This window comes from Cygnus olor, chromosome 2, assembly GCF_009769625.2.
Source record: "Cygnus olor isolate bCygOlo1 chromosome 2, bCygOlo1.pri.v2, whole genome shotgun sequence".
NCBI classification, from domain to species: Eukaryota; Metazoa; Chordata; class Aves; order Anseriformes; family Anatidae; genus Cygnus; species Cygnus olor.
The window spans coordinates 19170018-19181735 of NC_049170.1; the positions used below are offsets into that span (position 1 = coordinate 19170018).

Sequence of the window (11718 nt, forward strand, 5' to 3'; positions counted from 1 at the left end):
GTGAGCAAAAGAAAAGCTCTTTCCCTTCTTTGGTTCTTGTAATTGCATGCTGTCAGTCATGAATAAAGTCAAGCAGGGCCACTTAGGTAGAGCTACACAGCAGGTCATGCAGAAAGCATTTCTCCCCCAAAGGACATTACTAATAGTGCTGAAAGCACTGTAGGGTAGGAGATCCCAAGGACACACGGAGCTGCTTTGTGTGGCCACTCCTAGGGCATTTGGGAAGTATGGTAAGGGCCTGAAAGGTGCACGTGAACCCCAGCTCAGGGTGCCTTCCCAGCTCAGCCCCTGGGAGCAACCTGAGACAGCAGCACACACGGGCAGTGAGACCATGATCTCAAGCCTCATGTAGCTGTTTTTTTCTAGATAAGAAGTTATTGTCTTAGTTGCCTCCTGCCTTGAAGCAAGCATAGCTCTGAACTTACAAAATGAATGTGACACGCTGCAATTCCTATTTACTATTTTTATGCCTACATCACCCGGCATAAGTGGCTGAAAAAGGTTTGTGGCACTGTTAGTACAAACCTTAATGCAACTGCATCAACGCCAGCTTCTGCAAATAGACTGAAACATGAAGTATTTATTTTAATATAGAACATTCAGAAACTGCACCTGGAAGTGGAACCGCTTCCACCAAGCATGGCCCATGCTGCCGGAGCAGCAGCAGAGTTTCCTTACAGCAGCGAGAGCCGAGGCAGCAGACACGAGTGCCCCATGACACTCATCCATAATCCCTGGATTTCGATCCCCGTCACAGCTTCCTGAGCACGCTGTTTTATCGTGCTGTGGTGAAAGGAAATGAGCTCACGCAGATGCTTCTGATGATCGCATGCAAAAGTTATGATTTTTTGCATGCCAAAAACACCATAACTTTTGCATGCCAATAAAACAGGGTTCTCCCACAACATATTGCTACCAAGCAATGTGTTCCATGCTCAGGGTGGGGCTCCTAAAAAATGCTTCACTGTCATCAGCTTCCAGAGGAGTCACCAGAGGAGTCTTCATTTGCCTCTCTAAATCATATTTGCTATGAGAGTAAAGTTTTGTTCTAACACATTTATCTACAGCATGAGCTTAACCAAGTGTCATTCACAGATGGCATCTGTTGTAAACTATTTTAAGATCATATTTAGAAACAGGAATAAGTGTTGATATCTATGGCTTTAAGACCTTCTCATTGATAAAAGACTTTGCATTTCTTCTGCCAAGTACATTCTGGATTCCATGGCACAAAGCCCCCACCTCTTAACTGACATGGTATTCGAGCTGCAGATTAATATCCTCGCAATTGTTTTTCTGACAAGACACTAATAAACCAACCACAGCAGCTCTGCCTGGAAGGAAACTCATAAAACATGAATTGGACAGCCAGTCCATAAACAGAAATTGCTCAGATGGTATATCTAGTCCATCACAGCGTTAATGAAGATTTCATCCAGGACAAGTGAGCGCTCTCCAATGAGATGTGTTTCTTTCTTTCAATAGTACCTTATAGGTTTGCACATTTCTGACCTCCATTTCTTCTCAATAGAGTAAGTGAAAGAGTTACTGTTATATAGTGCCTGACTGACAACTTATGTGACATGATTTGCTCATAGTCCATTTTTCGATGAACAGTTTCTGCCCCCACTGCTATATTTCCTATCAAAATAATAATAAAAATAATAATAAAAAAGTAATATCTGATATTATTTTGAAACAATGAAACTGATGATCTGAAGCAGGGCAATTGCTTGGGACTTTTTTCCTTTGGTTAGGACATGGTGCAAGAGGAGAAGCTAAATGTTAAATTTCTTCATTCCTCAGTAAAAAGTGAAACGATTAAAGTGAGCATAGGCGAATCCATTTCAGCACAAAACAGCAAGGCATCCTAGTAAGGCAAGAAGCAGAGCTTATATAACACACATTACACACCTCGTTAGGGAATTCAAAATATTTGACAAGGCAAAGCCTGTCAAGATCTGTAAATAAAGTATGAATGTGGGTGCTCCAGGGCAAAAAGCTAGAACAAGCAGAACCCAAAAGATACAAAGGCGAGTTTAAGCTCCCCCACCTAAATCCTTTTAAACACTCCGAAGGTTCCCAAGTTTCTCACTGACATCCTGTTCATTCAGCATAGCAAAATGCTGAGCAAATGACAAGTACAGGGCAAACCTGATTGCTCAGAGTATAGCAAATACGCCACAGTAAAATAATTACCCTGGAATGTTAAGTGTCACTGTGGAACATAAAGTTATTTCACTGGTGCTTAAATGAATGCAAGAGGAATTTATTAGCATTTTTATGGAGAATGAACGCATTCTTGCTTATAAGTTAGCAGGAAGGTGATATTGACAAATATAGACCTAATGAATGGAAATATGTCATCCCCATATCTCATTTTTGCAGGGCTGCTAAGTCAGGCAGTGCAGTCCTTACTCCTGTGAGCAGCTCTGCTCACCTCAGTGAGATGGCAAAGGTCTGTGTCCCTGCAGCTCTTATACAAATTCAAGGCCTACAAAACACTTGGTGAGGAGAGACAGCAGGAGACTTGAGAACAGCACACTTACACACTCTCTGCAGCCTGGTGTTGTCATTTCTAAAGACATCACAAACAGTTCCTAATCTCTCAAAATGTAATTGAAGCTGAGTTTCAACAGCGATTAGCTGAGAGCTCAGCTCAAGGGCACTTTCTGAAGATGAAGAGCTCAAAAAAAGTCCCTGGCTTGCAAAATTCAAACCTGCTGCAACTTAATATAAGCAACAATTTTAGAGTACTAATGGACAAACTAACTAATGAAATTTTCTGTTTTGTTATTGGTAGAGAAAATAGTTTGTCTTCACTTGTAATATAATTTTTCATTTTAAAATCTATGTTTCTGCCCAGCAGAACCTAACTAAGCCTCCATCTCTGTGCAAATCCCAGCACCAGACAACAAACCACTAATGGCAAAGCAGCACAGTGATTTTATCAGCACAGCAGTGATTTTACCTTACTGTGGCAACTTTATTACATTCACCTAGCTAATCCGTCTGGGCTATTAGCCAGATAATATTTCTATATTTACCACTCCTTTGCAAGAGTTTACCATTGATACTAAGAGAAAAATTAAGTGCAATCATTCAAACCTCTAGATTAAGTAAAATAATCTAGCAAAAATAAAAAAACTCTGACATTAGAATGGACTTGGAGCACAGACTTACTGCAATTTGTCTGTAGTCTGTGTAATAGTAATCAGAGAAATGTTTGCTCCAGAGGTCATTACATTTATATAGAGGCAGAGAGAAAGGTATGCACTGAGCAGCAGAATAAAATGAGCACACATTTTTACTGCAGGCCATCTGTGAGAGAAAAGCCCGAGTGTCACTGCTGACTTGGACTTGAGAGCCCAGCTCGTCCCTCTTGACAGAGGTCAAACACCTCAGGACTGTAACCCTGATGGAGGAGGAAATGAGCACACTCCAGAAGGATTGCCCTCTCCTCACTCCTTCTCCAAACAAGACGGACAATGAAAAAACTCTCATCCCATGATGAAGTCAGAAGGCCACATCCTGAGGAAAGGTTTCCCCCAAAACACACATCTTCAGGCCTCAGCAGGCTTGACCACGGTTTGAGTGCATAGCTGAGCTGGCAGTTTAGAGCAGGGGCTGTCTCTGTATTCCCTCCCTATAGAGGCAGGGGTCGCAGCACCTACAATTAAGCTGACCGTAGGACCCTGCATACAGTATTGCTCCTGGGACAGAGCCTCAGAAATTTTTTGACATAACAGCTCCAAAAACTTTACAAAGCTGTTAGAAATTTGCATATATGCACCATTTAATACAAACCCCAATGACATAATTGCAAAATCAAACCTGCAAGTCCTTTCTTCAGAGGCAGCCTGCAGTCCTCGGGCCTTATCCACAGTGCTGACATGCAGACACATCATGGTTTTGCACTGCATCATGGCCATTAACTCTTGTTTGTTCCAGTGCCTCATAGTAAGGCACTTCCACCCTCATAGTAAAGAATTTCTTCCTAATATCTAATCTAAATCTCCCCTTTCTTAGTTTAAAACCATTACTCCTTGTCTTATCACTACACTCCCTGATAAAATGTCCCTCTCCAAATCCTTCACTGTGTGTGTATTTATATATTTTTTCTTCTATGTGTTGCCTATAATTATTTACATTGATTTTTGTTTGCCATTTTATTAATCAGTAAATTCTGCAACTCTTCACAGCTAATGTAAGAGAAGACCATTCTGAGAAACTGTTCTGCTTTTTTTATCTGCATTACCATCAACCATTTCATTATTCACCTCTTCTTTCCCTATCCTTTATGAATGTATTAAATGGCATAGTTACAAGCCAGGTGATGCCCCACAGATAACCTTCTGTTTTGTCCAAACACTTCTGTCTTTTCATCAGAGAATTTTTTTTTTCTCTCTCTCTTTTTTTTTTTTGTCTTTCTCAAAGCCTTAAAGCCTGATTTCCTCAGAGTGCATCTTTACAGTGTTGTACCTTATGCCTGCCCTACTCACGCTGCACCGATGGCAGTCCCTTCGCAGCTAAGGGACTCTTGCCAGCAAAACCTGGCTGCGCACTGGATGGAAATCAAGGCATGTTGGGATTTTGCTCTTACATACACGTTCATGAAGTATCTGAACACAAGGAGAACTCTGAAAGTCTTTCAGCTCTACATGCTCTTCCTCATTGTGTGTCATACCTGCAATCAAGGCTTTCCTGTGGGCTGTGAAACTTCAGTCTGGCTGTCCCTACATCTCTGTGCTTAGGGACATCTTTTCTTTGGTATCACACCCCTGCTTTGACATCTTTGGCCAGTGATACAGACGAAGACCCATAGAAAGAACCTCCTTATGACTGGCAATTAAAATACTGATCTGTTTGGTATGGATCGCAGACTTAATAGTCCATAGTTTTTTTGGATTATTCCTCAATACCTGTGTAAAGACTGGTATGTCCCCTCCCCCCTTTTTAACTTTTTTATTTTTTATTTTTATTTATATTTTTTATGGTGTTTTAACTAAGTGGTTTATGCAGTAACTCAAATGGGGCAAATCATTTTTTTATGGTGTTTTAACTAAGTGGTTTGTGTAGTAACTCAAATGGGGCAGTTCCCATTCTGTAATTTTGCATCAGAATACTCTTGAAGCTCCTACATTAATTTGTTCTGGTCCTGGGAACTGGTTAGGTTCAGTTTACTGACTTATTCCAAACCCTTCCTGTGGATGCTTCAATCAGTTTCTCACATTCATCTCCTGCAATGAATGACACCACTGGGAGTCAATGACCTCTTTTGTGACCAGCACTAATAGAAACACATCATTTATTTCTGCTGCAAGGTCTTGTCTTCATGGAGTGCTTTTTCTACACCTTCATCACATATTGGCCCTATTGACTTTCTGGTCAGCTTCCTGCCCTGATGTTTTTGAGAAAGGTTTTATACCTATAAAGGCCTTCATGACTCTACTAGGTTTCCTCTCTAAATCTTCACTGCCCTTCTTGATTAGAGGTCAACACTCAACTTGCTAGAGGTTATTCTCTTTTCTATTTTTCCTTGTTCAGATAAGACTTCCACTTTTTAAAAGATGCATTTACTGCCATTTAGTGATTTCTACTGCCTTGATGTTTGACCATGACAGCATTTTGTTTTCCTTTCAGTCTTTTAAAAACTTGTCTGGTAGGTGGTATACATCTACTCCACACTTCTAAAATAGTCTTCTGAAGCAGACTCCATGCTGCCAATAAACATTTTGCTGCTTTATTTAATCTTCTGATTTCCCTTATACTGTCTGATTTATTGCAGTTCTACTTTCCAAAAAATCCAAAGTCAGCTGCACATATCATCTCAGATTTTTTGTTGCTTAAGAATAGAAAAGCTACATTAATTCAAAACACAGTCTTCTCATGGGAATGACCCCACTGACATGGGCTCTCATGAGAGGATTGTAGTGAAGTCAATGGACTAGCATGAGAAAGGGCTTTGAGGATCTGAACCCTTGAAACGTTTACCTTAATCAAAAAATAAGATTTTCCATATTGCTTTTCTTTTCCCTCAGTATCTGCCTACCTTCCACTTGATTTTGGGCATTGACACACCAGAACGATCATTTGCATCTAAATAGCATAAATTAGACTTAGCCTTGTTATCCAGTCTTATGGAATATTTATTCTTCAGGGAGTTATAATTTTAAAATTGTTATACAAAAAAGAGACGTTTGTAATTAAGAGTGAAATTTAACCTTCTCCTAAAGAGTAAATCTGTTTTCCATATACTTACGAAAGTTGTGTCTACTACATGCAACCTGAATTGCTTCTCTTAAAAGCTATTTAAAGTGCTGCATTAATTATCATCTCCTCAGGATTCAAAGATTTGCTGGGGACTGGAAGAGAAGAAAGGTTTAATCATGGCACTCGTTCACTCCAGTGACTCTTCCAACCTGTACGAAGGCAGCTGCCGTCTGAGCCGTTGTATAAATGGAGGGCAGTAACATCCTCCAGATGCATATGAATCATACAGGTGTCCAGCTTTTAGGGTTCTGACTGTAAGAACTGCACCTGTAAAAGGTAAAAGGCAATCTTTCTTTCCTGAGTCTGGAGACAGTGAGGGAGGGAGGCTGTATCTGGACTCCCATTTCCTGGTGCCCCAGGTGACTGTAAAGGGAAGGGACTGAGCTGTCATGCAGGTCCCCTTTGGTCCACAGGCTCCATCTCCTTCCCTTGGAGACCCAGAGGTTAGAGGGGGCATGCACACAGCTGATCTCTGTTCAGTGGAAAGTGAGGACATGTCAGGGGATGTGGGCTGTTCCGGGTGCTGTAAGACACTCTCAGGTACTGCTGTGACCTAACCTGAGCCCAGGATCAAAGGCAGGTTGAGGCCGCTCTACTTAACATTGTGCTGCAACAGCACAGCCTGGGAATGTCACCCAGCAATGCAGAGCAAAAGGAGCCTGCTTCTCTGATCCATCCCAGGCACGGCATGCATGTCCCTGTAGGGACAGCAAAGGTCACACCAGTAGCCTGGGGACATCCAGGGAGCCTTTGTGCTGAAGGTGGCCCTGAGAGAGGAGACACAGTGGCTTCATGGCTGCTCCAGGCCAGTAATCCTGCATACATGAACGCCTGTGCAAGTAGAAGAAGATAAGCCAGAAGAACTGGAAAGGGACTTTGCCTTTATAAGCCTTAATTGACCTTTCCTCCTTGCAGTCCTGTGGACTTTGTGGTGTGATGTTTATTTTTCTGAGAGAGCTGGGCTTCATGGTGGTCTCTGTCTTCTCCTATGGTTTCAACAGAAACAGGGTGAAATCCCATATGCTGGCTTGCTGGACAACAAAATCTGAAATAGCAGCTAGTGCCCCGCTGCCAGGTGCAGCAACCAGAAAATCTACCTCTTATTTTAGAATTAAAATATCCAAACCAGAACAACTGCCACAAAAGCAAGGGTGTGTGTCCAGCAGTCCAGAAGAGGTCTGTTCCTTTTTTAAAGCCCATTAGCTCTAGGCTGTCAGCAGCGTGGGGCCAGTGCATACGGCAGGCACTGCATTCAGCCAGCTCCCTGGCTGTCTGGATGCCATCCCTCGCTATGCACCCAAGGATGCACAGCGATGCCAAACACTAACTAGCTGCATGACACCCACTGGCTTCAGCACTGATGGTTTTCAGGTGTCCAAGTCAGGTTTCCAACCATCCCTGCAGTTCTGGGCTTTGGTTTGTAACGAAAGACAAAAAGGAAGTTGTTTCAGCTGCCCACACAAGGCAATGGCAAAAGCGTGCCCACGTGTCTTACAGAAAACATCGCTGCAATCCTGCGCCTCTTGCAGGGTCAGGCCCCTCTCAAGTAGGTTTTGGCTGAAATTTATCTCAGACATCTGCAGAGATAAGAGTGGGAGACAACATTATCAGGAGCTGGTGAGTTTGTCCATTTTAACATCTAAGTAGCGAAGAAAATAAAAATTTATGTTTTAAGTGTCAGCTCAACTCAACCTTTACCACTAAGTCCCTAATGCAGCACCAAAATGACTCTTGTGGAAGAGAAAACTGTCACAGAACCGGTGTAGAGGTGTGATCCCTCCCAGTGCAGAAGGGACAGCAGTGTCATCCAGGACATATTTCAAAAGAGAATGAAGGGAACAGATTGCCCAACAAAGCTCTTAAAGCGAGGCTGCATAAGAAGTCCAGCAACCACAGCAAAGGAGATATTTTCAAAAGTTTATTCTGAAATTTTCCCTAATTTGATTCTCTCACTAACAGAGGATCCATTAGGGATGTCCTGAGAAGGTATTTTCTAGTTTTAATCACATTTTCATGGTCATGCTGCAGGTCAGGCTGCAGGACTGTCAGGCAGATTTAAGATTAAGCTGTTTTTGTACTTCAGATCAACATGACTACAGAAATGACAAACACTACAGGTTACAACACGGTGGCCTTACTTTTTTTCAAAATCAAATCAATTGCACAACAGGTCATATGTTCACAGATCTGTAAACATGAAGTCTCAACAAGCAAATGACACAGTTCAAGACTCAATGGGAAAGAATCACCTTACACTCAGGACTTCAATGCATACCCTGACAAGTTAAAATACAGTAACTCTGTTCAGAAATGACAACCAAGTTTTCCTTTCTATGGACATCCTGTGCTTCACTAACTCAGTCAGGAATTTTGAATACAAAATATTAGTAAAGATATACATCAGAAAAGCCATCAGAGAAAAAGCAAGTGATAAATGTCCTTCTCTTACCATACACTTCTTCATTATCTAGGATAGCAAAAGCTGTCCTTTAACACTTCACAGAATTATTAAACTGTGATGTCGTATACAGCTAGCAGGTTTATGAAAATAAATATTAGCTATTCCTGTTTCTTTACTGCTTGGTGTTTTCTTAATCAATTACAGCACTTCTGGAGAATGAGATATTTTTTTCCAATTACATCTTTCTGAATATACTCTTTTGAAACTTTATACAAATACCCTAGCAGACCATTAAATGAATGAGGGAAGAAAAAAAAAATACCCCTAGTTTTATTATAAAGACATCTTCACAAAGATCTCACGTATGTTTCTACAACTAGCTGAGTACAGCTTATTCTGCTGATGAAAGATCCCTTAATTGACTTCATTCAAACCACCCCAGGTGGGTGATTAAAAGATTGATTAGGGATTTGTCCCCCTCCTGTCAAGTCTGACTGCAGCTCACTTAGATTAATAGTGTATCTCTCCCTGAGCTTGAAATGATAATGCACTGCTTGATTGACTCAAGTGTCCCTGGGTCAAATCCAATAGGACAAACCAGTGCCGCAGAACATCTCCCTGGCTGGCATACAGTATCAGCTACTTTTCAATGCACAATATATTTATCGTCCACTGCCATATAGCTTTCCATGACAAGGGAAAGAAATCAGAAATTCAGAAGAGAAATCAGAGAAAGAATCAGAGGAAGAAAATCACTGTAATGGTGGGAAAATGAGAGGGGAGAAAAGAAAATAATCCACAGAAAGATGAGAGTAATCACACTTGCTTACCCTCTAAGAACCAATTTTCCTCTGGAAAGACTTTTCTCTAAACACCCACAGGGTTTCTGCTCCCCCCATGCGAGTGTGGCATCTTTAACCAGCAGCTGCTGGCAGGACCACATGCAAGGACTTGACCTTGCATGCCCTTGTGTTCATATGAACCTTTCTGGGAATAAAACATTTGAAAGTAATGTAGCTCCTTTATTGCCTAGGATCCAAAACAGGATATTGCAACAGCAGGGAAGGTGGGAGATTCGTGGAATAAATCTGAGCAGAATATATCAGAGACCTCTCCAGAGGAGATTTTCACCTGTCCAAAACCTACCTTCTGTGGTGAGGGAGGGAATATGATGCCCATTCCCCAAATGAAAAAAAAAAAATGCTGGGAAAAGACCTCTATTAAATGAAAGCAATCAAGAAGCAGAATAAAAACACTCCTCTAAAGGAGGAGTATCATAATTTACAAATGGTGCCACGAGCTTCAGTGTCAAAACAACCCCTGCGTGGAGATCCCCAGATTCCAATGAAGCAAATTTGCCACAAGACGAGGTGATGGCTTGAGCTGAGGGCATTTGCTTGGAACAGGAAGGTATAAACAGCATCACAGTGAATTCAGAGTGAATTGTAACCAAATCAAAGCTAATCAAATCAAAGTTTGCTGGTGGCCAGAGGGTGGGGGAGAGCCGGACTGCAGCAGAGCTTGCATCAGGGCAGAGGTGGGGCTGGAGCACCAGTGCAGGGACTGGTGCTCAGGAGCACCTGAAGAATAATGAGTATTAGAGAAAATCCAGTGCCAAATCTCAGACTGAATAAAGCCCTTTCTTCACAGACAGCAGGCATGGTTGGCTGGTCTGTAGAATGCCACAGCTCTTTTTTTTTTTAGAAATCCCTGTTACAGTCTGAGCCATCGTGATCCCCTGGGCAGCTGAACTTGACCTCTCTTGGGCTTGGATCATTGCTTGTCGGCAGTTCTGTTGAGAGACAAGCTGAATCTTTTCACATAGGAATTTCTGAAATACAGCCAGCCACCACTGACCTTTCTATTAAAAACAACATTAAACTTGATTCTCAGGCTCAGTGCTTCTTGAGAAAAAATGCAAACTGCACATTTCTCAGGGAAGTGGCCACTAATAAAAACATGCATTTTAACATTTGGCACTTGACTATCCATCTGTCTCCTGGAGTGGAAAGGTGTTAGAGGCTCGATGCCTAAACATTCAGGCAGTGGTTATTGCATGAGTTTTCTAGCACTGTCTCATCAGTGGACTCTGAAACATGGCAAAATAAATGACAGCTCTGATAAGCAGTGTGACAGCTTACCTCGGGACATGTAGCTGGACATCACAAGTTGACCCCTCACAGCAGTAGGCAGTAGAAAGCAGCTATCATCTGAGGGAACAGAAGGACAAACAGCATCCAGAGCCCCTGGATGAGAAAATCCACTCCAACATGCACCCCATCTCATCATATCCCACCTCACCCCACCCCACCCCATCCCATCCCACAGAGCAGAGCACAGCAGGGGAGCATTCTCGAGGAATAACCAATGACTTCGGGAGCTGCCAAATTAAGGCCTCTGAAGAATGAACAATAATTAAGAACAAGCAGAGATTTATTTTCTATCATTCATTTCCTACCAAACACTGTGTTTTCTACCATCTGTGATGAGCTAAGGCCACTCCAGCAGCCTGGGAAGCCCCAGATATTTCATCAGCTGAGGGAAAAAAAGGAAGACACTTTTGTCTGCAAAGAGGGTAACTTCTGAAGTTTGGTAGACATTGCTGTATTTTTGTTTTTAATGTTAAGGTCTTTGTTTCAAGCAAGCTGGCATTAAATATGGTGTAAGTAGTTCACACACTATGACTGCTGATCAGCTGAAAGCCCTAAGAATATCAGCTTTAGAATGGTCCTCCTAATGCAAATTGTCTTAAAGCTCCGTTACTCTGAAGAACTAAGTAAAATTCTTCTCTTTCAGCTTGATGCTATGGCTTTCTCTCTGTTTTAATTAAAACATATTTAGTGTTCAGTATGTTCCCCTTAGAGATTCTGTAAAGTGAGATATGAAAAGCAAAAACAATTAATGACTAATGAATGACATTTGCCCCTTTCCTCCCAGTTAACAAAGTTTCCAAGGATTTGTTCAATTTAGCCTAATGGCAACAAGACCTAAGACCATTAAGTAATATAGAGGGACCAGGGAATCACAATGTCTTGCAGCTTATT

At 41.8% G+C, this 11718-nt stretch overlaps 1 long non-coding RNA gene across 1 annotated transcript; it reads right to left on the bottom strand.

Moving 5' to 3' along the window:
- Window positions 1-5152: 5152 nt before the first annotated feature.
- LOC121066338 lies at window positions 5153-11266 on the bottom strand. The gene is made up of 3 exons (XR_005817686.1): window positions 11133-11266; window positions 10816-10884; window positions 5153-7850 (listed from the first exon to the last, which is right to left on the bottom strand). It is a non-coding gene; the product is annotated as an uncharacterized LOC121066338 (long non-coding RNA).
- Between the last annotated feature and the right edge of the window lie 452 nt (window positions 11267-11718).